Below are 17,358 nucleotides of genomic sequence, written 5' to 3'. Positions count from 1 at the left end.
ATGTTTACTATTTTTTTTTTTTTATATATATATTCAAAAGCAGATCTCTTTTTTGATTAAGTTCAATAATTTCAGAAGTCATCCATGGCTCTGTATGTTTTTTTATTTTAATATCTCTTTTAGGAGCTGCTTCATTTAAAAAAGAAGTAAAAATATCTTTTTTGCCCAAGTTCCATTCACTTCTCTACATAAATATAATTCAGACCAATTAGCATCATTTAATTTTTTACAGAAGTCCTCTTTATTATAATTTTTGGTGGATCTTATTTTGATTAAATTTTCTCCACTATCTGAAATTGTTTTTCTCTCAAATTTTCTAGTAAAATATGTAATAAAATGATCACTAAGTCCAATTGGAATAACACCCGATTGACTGACTCTGTCTTCAGAGTTAACAATTACATGATCTGATCTAATAAAGTTTTACTGTTTTCAGTTATTCTTGTTGGTTCACATAACAATTGCTTCAAATTTGACATTTGTAAAATATTCATATAGTTTTTACATAAAGATGACTTTTTATGTAATAAACATTTATTTATATCACCAACAATGTACAATTCATTTAATTGATTTAATTTATTTAATATTTCTTCAAAGTTAATAAGAAAGGACGCCTCTTTTGGTGGTCTGTAAACGGTCCCAATAGTAATCGTCTTGGTATTTGGTATTAAGATGTCTATCCAGAGGGCCTCAAGTCTGTCGTCGTGAAGATCTTGTCTTGGCGAAAACGCAATGTCCTCCCTGATGAATACACACACCCCTCCACCATTTCTAGAGTTGTCTAGTCTCACAATGTTGTATCCTTCAATGTGAATTTCAGCATTTGTTACTGTATTGTCCAGCCATGATTCTGTAATTGAGATACATCATTAATGTAATGACACATCATTAATGTGATGGATATACAAATCCTTCATTAATTAACGAAAGAAGAAGAAGAAGAGGTAATCCCATTACAACCCTCGTAAAAGGACGACTTCGTTTGTGGCGACTCGTTTAAGTCGTTAAATACCGGTACGATTTGGAAATCCTTAAACTTCCGTTATGTTGCTTGGCGCAAAAACCAGAAAACAGTACAATAGCCAATATGAAAACATACATATATGTCACATAAATAGAACTGTTCACATTCAAAGGTATGTTATGTTAAAATCAAATTGTCATAAAATATAAGGTAAATCAATAGAATTGTTTTTTTTACAGATATAAAAACAATACTGACAATTCACGAGACGAGGCCACCCTTTAATAGTCCAAATAATTATGACGTCTTGAAAGGCTATTATAATTTTTTTCTTTGACGCCTTACTTCGAAATAATTATGACGTCTTGAAAGGCTGTTAGGATTTTTTTCTATGAAGCCTTACTTCATAATTATTTGGACTAGGCCACCCTTAACAAACTTAACCTTGAACATATCGTATTGGTTCGAATATTGGCCCATTATGTAGGCGTGCCTACTGTAGCTGACGACGTCACATTAGTTTCTAATTGTCCATATGAAATACAGTTTATGCTAGTTTTACAAACTTCTCATGCAAATAAATTCAGTTATTTGATAAGCAGTCAAAAATCTTGTGTACAGAATTACAGATGTCGGGACTCTCACGACTGGTCCATCAATGGAGAACTTTTGGATACTCCAGTTAATACTGTTCATTTAGGAATTCAGCGAGATAAGCTCTCCTGTTCTGGAACTAAGGATGTAGTCCCATGTCGCATACAATTAGCTCGACAGACTGTTTATTCTCTCATGGGCGCTGGGTTATATGGACTCAACGGTGTTAATCCAAAAGTGTCCCTTCCTTTAATCCGTTGCTACGTAATTCCAAGACTGTTATATGGGCTAGAGGTTATTTTACTCTCTAAAACTGACATTAGTAATCTCTCTACATACTTTATAAAATTTCTTAAGCGTATTCAACATCTTCCAGACCGTACAGCTATTGCTGCAGCTTATCTACTTTTAGGACAAATTCCTATTGAAGCAGAGCTTCATAAAAGAACACTAGGTATATTTAGAAACATTATTGATAATAAAAATTATGTTGAACGAGAATTAGCCTTCCGTCAACTGGCAATGAAAACAGAGTCGTCAAACAGCTGGTTTCGTGAACTCGTTACTATCACAGATCTCTATGATCTCCCGTCACCATACAACTTACTAAATCATCCACCATCTAAAGCTAGTTAGAAAAAATTGTTTGTATTGATTGCTCTGTAAATTATTACTGGTCTGCTAAACTAAAATCTGAGGCATCAGGAAAATCATCTCTTAATCTTTTGAACTGTGATGATGCTACATGTACATGTAAAATGTATTTGGAAATATTCATTCCATCTAGAATACATGTGGATCGGATCCTTATTCGACTCTTCGTGCTTGTATTAAATCTAAACTTGCGTGTAATGCGTATACACTTCAATGTGATAAAGCTTAATTTAGTAAATTTCAAGTGAACAATATATATGTCCGCTGTGCGGCTTGGAAAAAGAGAACCGTATACATTTTATTTTAAGGTGCTGTAAACTTGAGTCAACAAGATATAACTTTTTACAAAGCTTAAAATCAAATGTCCATGTGAACGAGGCATTAGTGATAGTGTACTGTTGTAGGAATCAAACATAATTTACTTGAATATTAACAGTGGATAGTGAACTTATATTAGTGACAGTGTATTGGAGTTAGAATCGAACATGAACTTGTCAAATGATTTTTGACCCTGTTCCCTATTCAGAAAAGGATGTACATAATATATCTTTATTGCAAAAAAAACATCAAACCCTGACGGGTTAAAATGCAAACATAGTACATTGTATGTATATATATATATATTATTAATTCGTATTATTTAACACATTTGATTCGTTTAGGCATAGTCACATGTTAAACTATATTTTCGAAGGTAGAGAGAAAACGGCGTATAGCAAAAAGCATATTGACCGGCAAAATGCATATCGCACGGTTATTTTTAGAATATCTAAAAACCGATATACTTTGTGACGTCATGTAATGATTTTCAGGATATTGTTTAACGTTTTGAAACAAATGATATATCTGTGATTGATTATTTGACGAAAAAAATTCTTCTAATATACATAATTAAAATGTCCCAAAAAAAAGTAAATGAAATAACAACTAATATGTTGTTATTGTCAAGGAGATAATGTAATATCTATAAAGGTCCAATAAACCTAAAAGACGATTTTGATACAAACATGTTCGTAAATTAATAATATAACAAATATAGCCTTTGTATGAGGTCAATACAGGATATATCGACCCAAAAAAGTATATCGACCTCGGACTTCGTCCTCAGTCCATATACTTCTTTCAGGTCAATATATCCTTGTATCGACCTCATACAAAGGCTGTATTTGTATAATATATACACAAGTTACAAAAAACATAATAGTATATGATAAATGTTTTAACAAAGTGAAGCTGATATTAATAACATATATATCAATATATATATATATATATAATAATTGACGAATGTGGACCTTATTTTCGCAATTCCATAGATTGCTTTATATAGTCTACAACACTAGACAAAATATCCTTATTGGGATCTAGAATAGTTTTAAGTTTAGAGTTTGAGTCAAGCTGGTTAAAATTGGATAATGGGTTTTAATTGCATTTATAAGGGAATGTCTTACATAGATATAGGAAGATGTGGTGTGAGTGCCAATGAGACAACTCTCCATCCAAATAACAATTTAAAAATTAAACCATTATAGGTTAAAGTACGGCCTTCAATTATACTGTTAATTTTGGCAATGGAGGAAAAAGTTTTGCTCATCATCTAAAATTTAACAAACTTTGCACAGTCTGTGTTCTCTTAAAAAAAATTTATAACGTCCTAATTCAATTTCCAAATTATGATCACTTACACGTAATTTTGTTAAAAGTTGTCGACTATTAAAATTGTTTAGATTGTGCAAGAAGTCCTCAAATTTAATTTCATTTTTAGCTCACCTGGCCCAAAGGGCCAAGTGAGCTTTTCTCATCACTTGGCGTCCGTCGTCGTCGTCGTCCGTCGTCGTCCTGCGTCCGGCGTTAACTTTTACAAAAATCTTCTCCTCTGAAACTACTAGGCCAAATTTAACCAAACTTGGCCACAATCATCATTGGGGTATCTAGTTTAAAAATTGTGTCCGGTGACCCCGCCAACTAACCAAGATGGCCGCCATGGCTATAAATAGAACATAGGGGTAAAATGCAGTTTTTGGCTTATAACTCAAAAACCAAAGCATTTAGGGCAAATCTGACATGGGGTAATATTGTTAATCAGGTTAAGATCTATCTGCTCTGAAATTTTCAGATGAATCTGACATTCCGTTGTTAGGTTGCTGCCCCTGAATTGGTAATTTTAAGGAAATTTTGTTGTTTTTGGTTATTATCTTGAATATTATTTTAGATAGAGATAAACTGTAAAAAGCAATAATGTTCAGCAAAGTAAGATCTACAAATAAGTCAACATGACCAAAATGATCAGTTGCCCACTTTAGGAGTAATTGCCCTTTATAGTCAATTTTTAACCATTTTTTTCGTAAATCTTAGTAATCTTTTAGAAAAATCTTCTCCTCTGAAACTGCTGGACCAAATTATTTGAAACTTGGCCACAATCATCATTGGGGTATCTAGTTTAAAAATTGTGTCCGGTGACCCCGCCAACTAACCAAGATGACCGCCATGGCTATAAATAGAACATAGGGGTAAAATGCAGTTTTTGGCTTATAACTCAAAAACCAAAGCATTTAGAGCAAATCTGACATTGGATAAAATTGTTAATCAGGTGAAGATCTATCTGCCCTGAAATTTTCAGATGAATTGGACAACCTGTTTTTGGGTTGCGGCCCCTGAATTGTTAATTTTAAGGAAATTTTGCTGTTTTTGGTTATTATATTGAATATTATTATAGATATAGGTAAACTGTAAACAGCAATAATGTTCAGCAAGGTCAGAGTTACAAATAAGTCAACATGACCAAAATGGTCAGTTGACCTCTTTAGGAGTTATTGCCCTTTAAAGTCAATTTTTAACCATTTTTCGTAAATTTTATATATCTTTTACTAAAATCTTCTTCTCTGAAACTGCTGTGGCAAATTGATCAAAACTTGGCCACAATCATCTTTGGGGTTTCTTGTTTAAAAAATGTGTCCGGTGACCTGGCCATCAAACCAAGATGGCCGCCACGGCTAAAAATAGAACATAGGGGTAAAATGCAGTTTTTGGCTTATAACTCAAAAACCAAATAATTTAGAGAAAATCTGACATGAAGTAAAATTGTTAATCAGGTCAAGATCTATCTGCCCTAAAATTTTCAGATGAATTGGACAACCTGTTTTTGGGTTGCGGCCCCTGAATTGGTAATTTTAAGGACATTTTGCTGTTTTTGGTTATTATATTGAATATTATTATAGATATAGGTAAACTATAAACAGCAATAATTTTCAGCAAAGTAAGATCTACAAATAAGTCAACATGAACGAAATGGTCAATTGACCCCTGTAGGAGTTATTGACCTTTGTAGTCATTTTTCAATCTGCTTCCTTTGTTTAATATTCACATAGACCAAGGTGAGCGACACAGGCTCTTTAGAGCCTCTAGTTAAGTTTACTATAAAGATAGAGTTTTGAACTGTTATCAATATTTGAAAGTTTTTCAAGAGTGATGTTATTATACTTTTCCTTCACAATCTGTTTTAAAAGTTTTTTTGAGTATTTTTTATTAGTTTAAAAGGTTTATCAAAATCAACATATATTCTTCTTCATCAATATTAAATTATTTAAAAATATGCTTGGCAAAAGTGTACTAAGTATATATTCCATCTTTAGTCATACATGTAGATTTATTTACTGCAAAAGCTTCTTTAACAAGAGGGTTTATTTCATGGCAGTTAATTCTACAAAAATATAATAAAACTTGAGTTTTAATAAAGGAGTCAAGCGGAAATCGTCCCAACTCAGACTTTGCAGCTTCATGTATATTACATGAGGTTTTTTTAATTCCAAGAACAGTTTTACAAAATTTATGATGCACTTTTTCAAAGTTGGTTCTATCTGTCAATGATAATTAAGTATCACAGTTACTTCCATGCAAAATGGCTCTATTTATGGCTTAAAAGTTGAGTAATAATCTTCCATAAACCAGATCTCACTATTATATAAAATTATGGGTTTAATTAAGGAATCAAATAATTTACATGATAAATCAACAGAGACATGATGAAAATTAGACAGATATTTTTTTATGAAAATAATGCTTTAAGTGCTTTCTTGGATAGCTCATGTGTAGATCTCTTAAATTTTCCTTTATTATCAATAATGTTCCCAAGAAAGTTATACTCTTTAACTTCAGTTAACTGATTTTGTTTATAAAATTTTTTTGACTCAAAAGTATTTCTAAAATGAAAAATCATAATTTTGTTTTTATTTGCATTTACAGTCAGCTGCCATTTGTAGCAATATTTTTCCAGTTTATTCAAAGCAGATTGTAAACCGTTTTGTGATTCTGATAATATTAAAAGATTATCTGCAAAACTAAGACTACTTATTGGTGTTTTATCTAAATACACAGGATCACATGTCCCATCAAAAATTGAATGGAGATCATTAATAAAACAATTTAACAATGTGGGGCTCAAACTGTCCCCTGGTTTGACCCCTTTATTTATTTTAAAAAATTCAGATAATATGGAGGTGGTGGTAATGTGTATTAACGTGTGTAATATTGAAGTCGATGATTGGATTATATTCTACACTGAAAAGTGGGTCGCCTGATATAGGCGGAAATGTACGGACTGAAAGACTTATTTGTTTGGCATTGCGACCCACACTATCACATATGGATCATTTTATGTAAGACAGTCAGTTTTATTGATTTGCAGAGTTAACCAAATGCAAAGTACCCAGAAAAAACACAGAACTCAGAGACAGGAAACTGACAAATTAACCATATAAAATATATGATGCACGTGAAAATTGAACAGTAATTGTGGGACTGCCCATTGAAGAGGAAGCGGATCCGTTCCGTGTTCGCTCTGATTCTCGTTCGCCCTAGGACCTGTTCGCTCTACTTCTTGTTTGCCCTAGGACAGTTCACGCTGATTTTTCATAGCATATATTTTATTATAGGATACATTTGTAACTAAGACAGACTAAGTTATTGCTTGTTGGAAATTTCGCCGACTATTTATCTTGTTTTGCTGTATATTTACTATCATTTAATTTATCTGTAAGTAATGTAATCACTCTGATTTCATTTAATATCATATAAATTGTTTTTAATGTATATAATTACCTTACACGTTTGTGTGCTTTGCGAGTTTTAATCCCCTTCATAAACTTGTCTTACTGTATTGAGACTTTAAATTAATTGAAAAAGTATTGAGAAATTAAGGTGTGCTGTGACTTATTGTGTTCTGTATTTGCTTACATTTATAAATTAATTCAGAGAGAAAAAGACACTTTCCTCTTCCATATATATATCAAATTTGTCAAAACAAACTTGAGATAAAAGAAGCCAAGCTGTGAAAATACAGTTCCTTTTAATGTCTTTAATACAATCTTATATTCATTGTTTAAACTCCTACCAAGCTGACCTCTTTATTTTATTTTTCATTAATAATGCATCATTAGCAATTAATACAGCAATAAAGTGATTTCAAAGACATAATAAATATACCTTAACATTATTCTAAATTGCAAACAAACCTAGGGCGAAGGAACCCACCACAAACGGACCTAGGGCGAACATGTACCTAGAGCAAATGGACCCGTTTTCATTGAACAGAGACCTGATGTCACATCTTGAAGATGTGGTCACAGTTTGGTATTAAAATAATCATATTTTAAATGGCTCAACCACTATGGTTCCTTGTACAAATAGACAATGATTTAAAACTTTGATTGTTTGCTTTGGTTTTATAAACATCACTTTCTACACCATATGGGTAATTTCATGGCAGTCAGTTTTTTTGACAGACTAAACCGTAGTACTTGAAGGAAAGCGCCAACCTGTGGGAGGAAACGGACTAACCTTATCACATATGACATGAAAATAGAACCTTAATTTGCAACTGTCCAACTAGGGCTCAAACCAACACCTAGAGGTACATGTAAGGTGTGACAAACTACCATAATATAAACACGCCTACTGCCCCTGAGTTTTGAGGATAAAGGATCTGTACCAAATCAGGATAGCAAAATATCAAAAAATTGGGAGGTTGGCACAAATAGACATGGTGTTTATACTGATATTATCCCAGTGCAATGTTTTTCAGGGCTAGGTTTAAAAGTACATGTATGATAAATTCAAAATGGAAATATATGCAGCAGGACAGACAATTGTTGCAGATTTACAGGTTTATAGTAGTTTTGTAACAGTAGATGCTAGCCTGGTACAAAACATTCATATTTTGAAGACTAGCATCTGGTGTCATTTGAAGTACTTAGACAAAAAAATTATTAAAGAATAAAAGGATAACAATGTGCATTTGTCATGTTTGTTTTAATTAAAACACATATATTCCTTCCATGAATTGCATATACATTTATTTAATTTATTACAAATCTTTGTCAGTCAAATGTATGTTTATAGGGTATATATACAGTTATGTACAATGTAATTTCTGGGCTTCTGTTTATACTTTAAAATACTGTGTGATATGCTCCTTCCTTAAAGGGGTTGTCAGTGTATGACCTGATGCCCATAGTTCCATATAGCCACTTGTTTGTTTTTACCAATAACGATGAGGAATTTTTTAGCATTTATTTAATTATTGTTCATGTGTATACATATGACCTTATGTCCTGAATCCCCTATAGCCACTTGTTTGTTTTTACCAATAACCATGAGGAATTGTCTAACATTTATTACTGTTAACGGTTGTGAGTCAGTGTATGACCTTATGCCCAGAGTCCCATATAGCCACTTGTTTGTTTTTACTAATAACCATGAGGAATTGTCTAACATTTATTACTGTTAATGTTTGTGAGTCAGTGTATGACCTTATGCCCAGAGTCCCATATAGCCACTTGTTTGTTTTTACCAATAACCACGAGGAATTGTCTAACCCTTATTACTGATAATGTTTGTGAGTCAGTGTATGACCTTATGCCCAGAGTCCCATATAGCCACTTGTTTGATTTTACTAATATCCATGAGGAATTGTCTAACATTTATTACTGTTAATGTTTGTGAGTCAGTGTATGACCTTATGCCCAGAGTCCCATATAGCCACTTGTTTGATTTTACTAATAACCATGAGGAATTGTCTAACATTTATAACTGTTAACGGTTGTGAGTCAGTGTATGACCTTATGCCCAGATTCCCATATAGCCACTTGTTTGTTTTTACTAATAACCATGAGGAATTGTCTAACATTTATAACTGTTAACGGTTGTGAGTCAGTGTATGACCTTATGCCCAGAGTCCCATATAGCCACTTGTTTGATTTTACTAATAACAATGAGGAATTGTCTAACATTTATTACTGTTAATGTTTGTGAGTCAGTGTATGACCTAAGGCCCAGAGTCCCATATAGCCACTTGTTTGATTTTACTAATAAAGATGAGGAATTGTTTAGCATTTATTACTGTTAATGTTTGTGAGTCAGTGTATGACCTTATGCCCAGAGTCCCAAAGAACCACTTGTTTGTTTTTACCAATATAAACCATGAGGAATTGTTTTAATAGCGTTAATTACTGTTAATGTTTGTAAGTCAGTGTATGACCTAATTGACCTTATGCCCAGAATCCCATATAGCCGCTTGTTTGTTTATATCAATAAATATGAAGAAATGTTTAGCATTTCTTACTGTTCATGTTTGTGAGTCAGTTTATGACCTTATGCCCAGAATTCCATATAGCCACTTGTTTGATTTTACCAATAAAGATGAGGAATTGTTTAGCATTTATTACTGTTAATGTTTGTGAGTCAGTGTATGACCTTATGCCCAGAGTCCCAAAGAACCACTTGTTTGTTTTTACCAATATAAACCATGAGGAATTGTTTTAATAGCGTTTATTACTGTTAATGTTTGTAAGTCAGTGTATGACCTAATTGACCTTATGCCCAGAATCCCATATAGCCGCTTGTTTGTTTATATCAATAAATATGAGGAAATGTTTAGCATTTCTTACTGTTCATGTTTGTGAGTCAGTTTATGACCTTATGCCCAGAGTCCCGTATAGCCACTTGTTTGTTTTTACCAATAAAAATGAGGAATTGTTTAGCATTTATTACTGTTAATGTTTGTGAGTCAGTGTATGACCTTATGCCCAGAATCCCATATAGCCACTTGTTTGTTTTTACCAAAAACCATGAGGAATTGTTTAGCATTTATTATTACTGTTAATGTTTGTGAATCAAGTGTATGACCTTATGCCCAGAGTCACATATAGCCACTTGTTTGTTTTTACCAATAACCATGAGGAATTGTCTAACATTTATTACTGTTAATGTTTGTGAGACAGTGTTTGACCTTATTCCCAGAGTCCCATATAGCCACTTGTTTGTTTTTACCAATAACCATGAGGAATTGTCTTTATTTTATTACTGTTAATGTTTGTGAGTCAGTGTATGACCTTATGCCCAGAGTCCCATATAGCAACTTGTTTGATTTTACCAATAAAGATGAGGAATTGTCTTTATTTTATTACTGTTAATGTTTGTGAGTCAGTGTTTGACCTTATGCCAAGAGTCCCATATAGCCACTTGTTTGTTTATACCAAAAACCATGAGGAATTGTTTAGCATTTATTACTGTTAATGTTTGTGAGTCAGTGTATGACCTTTTGCCCAGAATCCCATGTAACCACTTGTTTGTTTATACCAATAACAAGGTGGAATTGTTTAGCATTCATTACTGTTGGAGTATTTCAGTCAGTGTATGACCTTATACCCAGAATCCCATATAGCCACTTGTTTGTTTTTACCAATAACAATGAGGAATTGTTCAGCATTTTTTACTGTTGATGTTTTTCAGTCAGTGTATGACCTTATACCCAGAGTCCCATATAGCCACTTGTTTGTTTTTACCAATAACTATGAGGAAATATTTAGCATTTCTTACTCTTCATGTTTGTGAGTCAGTTTATGACCTTATGCCCAGAGTCCCATATAGCCACTTGTTTGTTTATACCAATAACCATGAGGAATTGTTTAGCATTTATTACTGTTAATGTTTGTGAGTCAGTGTATGACCTTATGCCCAGAATCCCATATAACCACTTGTTTGATTTTACCAATAACCATGAGGAATTGTCAAACATTTATTACTGTTAATGTTTGTGAGTCAGTGTATGACCTAATGCCCAGAGTCCAATATAGCCACTTGTATGTTTTTACCAATAACGATGAGGAATTGTTTAGCATTTATTACTGTTCATGTTTCTGAGTCAGTGTATGACCTTTTGCTCAGAGTCCCATATACAATGTAGCCACTTGTTTGTTTTTACCAATAACCATGAGGAATTGTCTAACATTTATTACTGTTGATGTTTTTCAGTCAGTGTATGACCTTATACCCATAATCCCATATAGCCACTTGTTTGTTTATACCAATAACAATGAGGAAATGTTCAGCATTTATTACTGTTGATGTTTTTCAGTCAGTGTATGACCTTATACCCATAATCCCATATAGCCACTTGTTTGTTTTTACCAATAACAATGAGGAATTGTTCAGCATTTATTACTGTTGATGTTTTTCAGTCAGTGTATGACCTTCTACCCAGAGTCCTATATAGCCACTTGTTTGTTTCTACCAATAACTATGAGGAAATGTTTAGCATTTCTTACTGTTCATGTTTGTGAGTCAATTTATGACCTTATGCCCAGAGTCCCATATAGCCACTTGTTTGTTTTTACCAATAAAAATGAGGAATTGCATAGCATTTATTACTGTTAATGTTTGTGAGTCAGTGTTTGACCTGATGCCCAGAGTCCCATATAGCCACTTGTTTGTTTTTATCAATAACCATGAGGAATTGTCTTTATTTTATTACTGTTAATGTTTGTGAGTCAGTGTATGACCTTATGCCCAGAGTCCCATAAAGCAACTTGTTTGATTTCACCAATAAAGATGAGGAATTGTCTTTATTTTATTACTGTTAATGTTTGTGAGTCAGTGTTTGACCTTATGCCCAGAGTCCCATATAGCCACTTGTTTGTTTTTACCAATAAAAAAGAGGAATTGCATAGCATTTATTACTGTTAATGTTTGTGAGTCAGTGTTTGACCTTATGCCCAGAGTCCCATATAGCCACTTGTTTGTTTTTACCAATAAAGATGAGGAATTGTTAAGCGTTTATTACTGTTCATGTTTGTGAGTCAGTTTATGACCTTATGCCCAGAGTCCCATATAGCCACTTGTAATAACGATGAGGAAATGTTCAGCATTTATTACTATTAATGGTTGTGAGTCAGTGTATGACCTTATGCCCAGAATCCCATATAGCCACTTGTTTGATTTTACCAATAACAATGAGGAATTGTCTAACATTTATCACTATTAATGTTTGTGAGTCAGTTTATGACCTTATGCCCAGAGTCCCATATAGCCACTTGTTTGTTTTTACCAATAACAATGAGGAATTGTTCAGCATTTATTACTGTTAATGTTTGTCAGTCAGTGTTTGACCTTATTCACAGAGTCCCATATAGGCACTTGTTTGCTTATAGCAATAACCATGAGGAATTGTCTAACATTTATTACTGTTAATGTTTTTGAGTCAGTGTATGAACTTATGCCCAGAGTGCCATATAGCCACTTGTTTGATTTTACCAATAACCATGAGGAATTGTCTAACATTTATTACTGTTAATGTTTGTGAGTCAGTTTATGACCTTATACCCAGAGTGCCATATAGCCACTTGTTTGTTTTTACCAATAACCATGAGGAATTGTCTTTATTTTATTACTGTTAATGTTTGTGAGTCAGTGTATGACCTTATGCCCAGAATCCTATATAGCCACTTGTTTGTTTTTACCAATAAAGATGAGGAATTGTCTTTATTTTATTACTGTTAATGTTTGTGAGTCAGTGTTTGACCTTATGCCCAGACCCCCATATAGCCACTTGTTTGTTTTTACCAATAAAGATGAGGAATTGTTTAGCATTTATTACTGTTCATGTTTGTGAGTCAGTTGATGACCTTATGCCCAGAGTCCCATATAGCCACTTGTAATAACAATGAGGAAATGTTCAGCATTTATCACTTTTTATACGACCGCAAATTTTGAAAAATTTTTCGTCGTATATTGCTATCACGTTGGCGTCGTCGTCTGCGTCGATGTCGTCGTCGTCCGAATACTTTTAGTTTTCGCACTCTAACTTTAGTAAAAGTGAATAGAAATCTATGAAATTTTAACACAAGGTTTATGACCACAAAAGGGAGGTTGGTGTTGATTTTGGGAGTTTTGGTCCCAACGTTTTAGGAATAAGGGGCCAAAAAGGGCCCAAATAAGCATTTTCTTGGTTTTCGCGCTATAACTTTAGTTTAAGTTGATAGAAATCTATGAAATTTTGACACAAGGTTTATGACCACAAAAGAAAGGTTGGGATTGATTTTGGGAGTTTTGGTTTCAACAGTTTAGGAATTGGGGGCCAAAAGGGTCCAAAATTAAACTTTGTTTGATTTCATCAAGAATTGAATAATTGGGGTTCTTTGATATGCGGAATCTAACTGTGTATGTAGATTCTTAATTTTTGGTCCCATTTTCAAATTGGTCTACATTAAGGTCCAAAGGGTCCAAAATTAAACTTAGTTTGATTTTGTCAAAAAATTAATCGGTTGGGTTCTTTGATATGCTGAATCTAAAAATGTACTTAGATTCTTGATTATTGGCCCAGTTTTCAAGTTGGTCCAAATCGGGGTCCAAAATTAAGCTTTGTTTGATTTCATTAAAAATTGAATAAATGGGGTTCTTTGATATGCCAAATCTAACTGTGTATGTAGATTCTTAATTTTTGGTCCTGTTTTCAAATTGGTCTACATTAAAGTCCAAAGGGTCCAAAATTAAACTTAGTTTGATTTTAACAAAAATTGAAATCTTGGGGTTCTTTGATATGCTGAATCCAAACATGTACTTAGATTTTTGATTATGGGCCCAGTTTTCAAGTTGGTCCAAATCAGGATCTAAAATATTATATTAAGCATTGTGCAATAGCAAGTCTTTTCAATTGCACAGTATTGCACAATGGCAAGAAATATCTAATTGCACAATATTGTGAAATAGCAATATTTTTTTTTAATTAGAGTTATCTTTCTTTGTCCAGAATAGTAAGCAAGAAATATCTAATTGCACAATATTGTGAAATAGCAATATTTTTTTTTAATTGGAGTTATCTTTCTTTGTCCAGAATCAACTCAAATCTTCGTTATACACAATGTGTATTCACTTTTTACTACCAACTGATAAATTAAAATAATCTTTACCATTCAGTGATAACAAGCAGTTTTTTTACATCTTAATATCTTATGATGTATTTAAATGAGTAGTTATTGTTGCAAACTCCATTAGAAATTTAATTGAGATTAATTTGGAATAAGGGAAAGGGGGATGTGATTAAAAAAATTAGGTTCAATTTTCTCATTTAAAATGAAATTTCATAAATAAAATGAAAATTTCTTCAAACATTTTTTTGAGAGGATTAATATTCAACAGCATAGTGAATTTCTCTAAGAGAAAACAAAAATTTTAAGTTCATTAGAACACATTCATTCTGTGTCAGAAACCTATGCTGTGTCAACTATTTAATCACAATCCAAATTTAGAGCTGAATCCAGCTTGAATGTTGTGTCCATACTTGCCCCAACCGTTCAGGGTTCAACCTCTGCGGTCGTATAAAGCTACGCCCTGCGGAGCATCTGGTTATGTTTGTGAGTCAGTGTATGACCTTATGCCCGGAATCCCATATAGCCACTTGTTTGTTTTTACCAATAAAGATGAGGAATTGTTTAGCATTTATTACTGTTAATGGTTGTGAGTCAGTGTATGACCTTATGCCCAGAATCCCATATAGCCACTTGTTTGATTTTACCAATAACCATGAGGAATTGTCTAACATTTATTACTGTTCATATTTGTGAGTCAGTTTATGACCTAATGCCCAGAGTCCCATATAGCCACTTGTTTGTTTTTACCAATAACCATGAGGAATTGTCTAACATTTATTACTGTTAATGTTTGGGAGTCAGTGTTTGACCTTATGCCCAGAGTCCCATATAGCCACTTGTTTGTTTTTACCAATAACCATGAGGAATTGTCTAACATTTATTACTGTTAATGTTTGTGAGTCAGTGTATGAACTTATGCCCAGAGTCCCATATAGCCACTTGTTTGTTTTGACCAATAACCATGAGGAATTGTCTTAACATTTATTACTGTTAATGTTTGTGAGTCAGTGTATGACCTTATGCCCAGAGTCCCATATAGCCACTTGTTTGTTTTTACCAATAACCATGAGGAATTGTCTAACATTTATTACTGTTAATGTTTGTGAGTCAGTGTATGAACTTATGCCCAGAGTCCCATATAGCCACTTGTTTGTTTTTACCAATACCAATGAGGAATTGTCTAACATTTATTACTGTAAATGTTTGTGAGTCAGTGTTTGACTTTATTCACAGAGTCCCATATAGCCACTTGTTTGTTTATACCAATAACCATGAGGAATTGTCTAACATTTATTACTGTTAATGTTTTTGAGTCAGTGTATGAACTTATGCCCAGAGTGCCATATAGCCACTTGTTTGTTTTTACCAATAACAATGTGGAAATGTTCAGCATTTATTACTGTTAATGTTTGTGAGTCAGTGTATGACCTTATGCCCAGAGTGCCATATAGCCACTTGTTTGATTTTACCAATAAAGATGAGGAATTGTTCAGCATTTATTACTGTTAATGTTTGTCCGTCAGTGTTTGACCTTATTCACAGAGTCCCATATCTATAGGCACTTGTTTGTTGATAGCAATAACTATTTGCCACTGATTATTAAGCAACCAACAATCAATTAAACTTAAGGTTAACAGGGGTAATGCCATCATCAGTGTTTAAATACCTGTAACTCAACGTTTAACGCTAAAGTCTATTTTTTATTTGCAATATAATGTTTTGTCAAATGCTAAAATTTTATCTTTGTGTACATGTTTGCTAAAATTTTATCAATTTTCTGCAAAGCTAAAACTTTATCTTTCTGGATGCTTAAATTTTAGCTTTTGGTCTGAAAAAAAACCAGCTAAAATTTTAGCTCTCCTTTATATTACTTATTGATTTAAGCTAAACTTTTATGTTATTATACTTTTATTGCTTCAGGACTGATGAAGATTGTACAGCAGAATAAAAATGATTGCTCATTTGGGATTATCTCTTGTCCTTGATATATAGTTAAACAAGTGCAGAGATATTTTTGCCTGAGCTTTTGTTCTTTTTCATCAATGTTCAGAAAGAAGAAATAGAGACAAATGATAGAAGAATAAAGACAAATTTGGTAAGTTTTTAAATATTGATAAAGTTATAACATTTTGAGGTAAAATTTTAGTTTTTTGCAATATTCTTTAAAAAATCTACTCTTGAGAAAATGAGACAGTCTCAAAATTTAAAATCCTCCCTTATATATAATTTCTGCAGAAAAGAGAAAAAAGGTCAATTATAACAATTTAATGAAAGATAAAAGGTACAATCTTAAACATTTTATCACAAACGTGTCGTTAAGGACGCAGTGACGTCACGTCATATAGAACCAGGGCACAATATCAATATGCTCTCTTTTGCTCCGGGCAATTTTGAGTTTATTGCATATGCAAAACCAGACGTATTCGTAACAAATATGGGATAAATGTGATTATTGCAATGCAAATAATGCAACTACGTGAGTATCACAATTATAAAAACTCCAATATTGATATCTGAAATGAACCTGTATCGACTTTTCCAGAAATGACAATGATTAATCTCCCATGTTTGTCCATACTTCTAATATCGTAGTCACTGTAATAAATGACCGCATTTATTTCTGAATTAACAGTAGTGTATTGTCTCATTGGCAATCACACTACATCTTCTTATATCGAATTCAGTGTGTATTGTTCGTCCTGTGATTGTTGTGTATGCCCATATATTGTTTAGTTGCATCTCAAATTTCACTTACGACCTATGTCTTTATATACATTATAATTGTTTAATAATTTCATACTGTTAACGGTATTTATCATAATTTTTATAACATTGCGTATGTGTTCTGTGTTTTCTATCTGTCTATTATGTTTATTCTAATGTCGTTCTTTCGTGGTCTTTGCAATAGTTTGTAGAAAAATTGCCAACTATCAAATCTAA

At 32.8% G+C, this 17,358-nt stretch overlaps 1 long non-coding RNA gene across 1 annotated transcript; it reads right to left on the bottom strand.

The window, feature by feature from the left end:
* Positions 1-560: 560 nt before the first annotated feature.
* LOC143055685 (uncharacterized) lies at positions 561-1,350 on the bottom strand. Its single transcript, XR_012972131.1, has 2 exons — positions 1,226-1,350; positions 561-853 (listed from the first exon to the last, which is right to left on the bottom strand). It is a non-coding gene; the product is annotated as an uncharacterized LOC143055685 (long non-coding RNA).
* Positions 1,351-17,358: the final 16,008 nt, after the last annotated feature.

The sequence above is a fragment of the Mytilus galloprovincialis genome, chromosome 12 (assembly GCF_965363235.1).
Source record: "Mytilus galloprovincialis chromosome 12, xbMytGall1.hap1.1, whole genome shotgun sequence".
Taxonomy (NCBI): domain Eukaryota; kingdom Metazoa; phylum Mollusca; class Bivalvia; order Mytilida; family Mytilidae; genus Mytilus; species Mytilus galloprovincialis.
The sequence above is the reverse complement of the archived record's forward strand: the minus strand, read 5'-3'. Positions and strand labels throughout refer to the sequence as shown.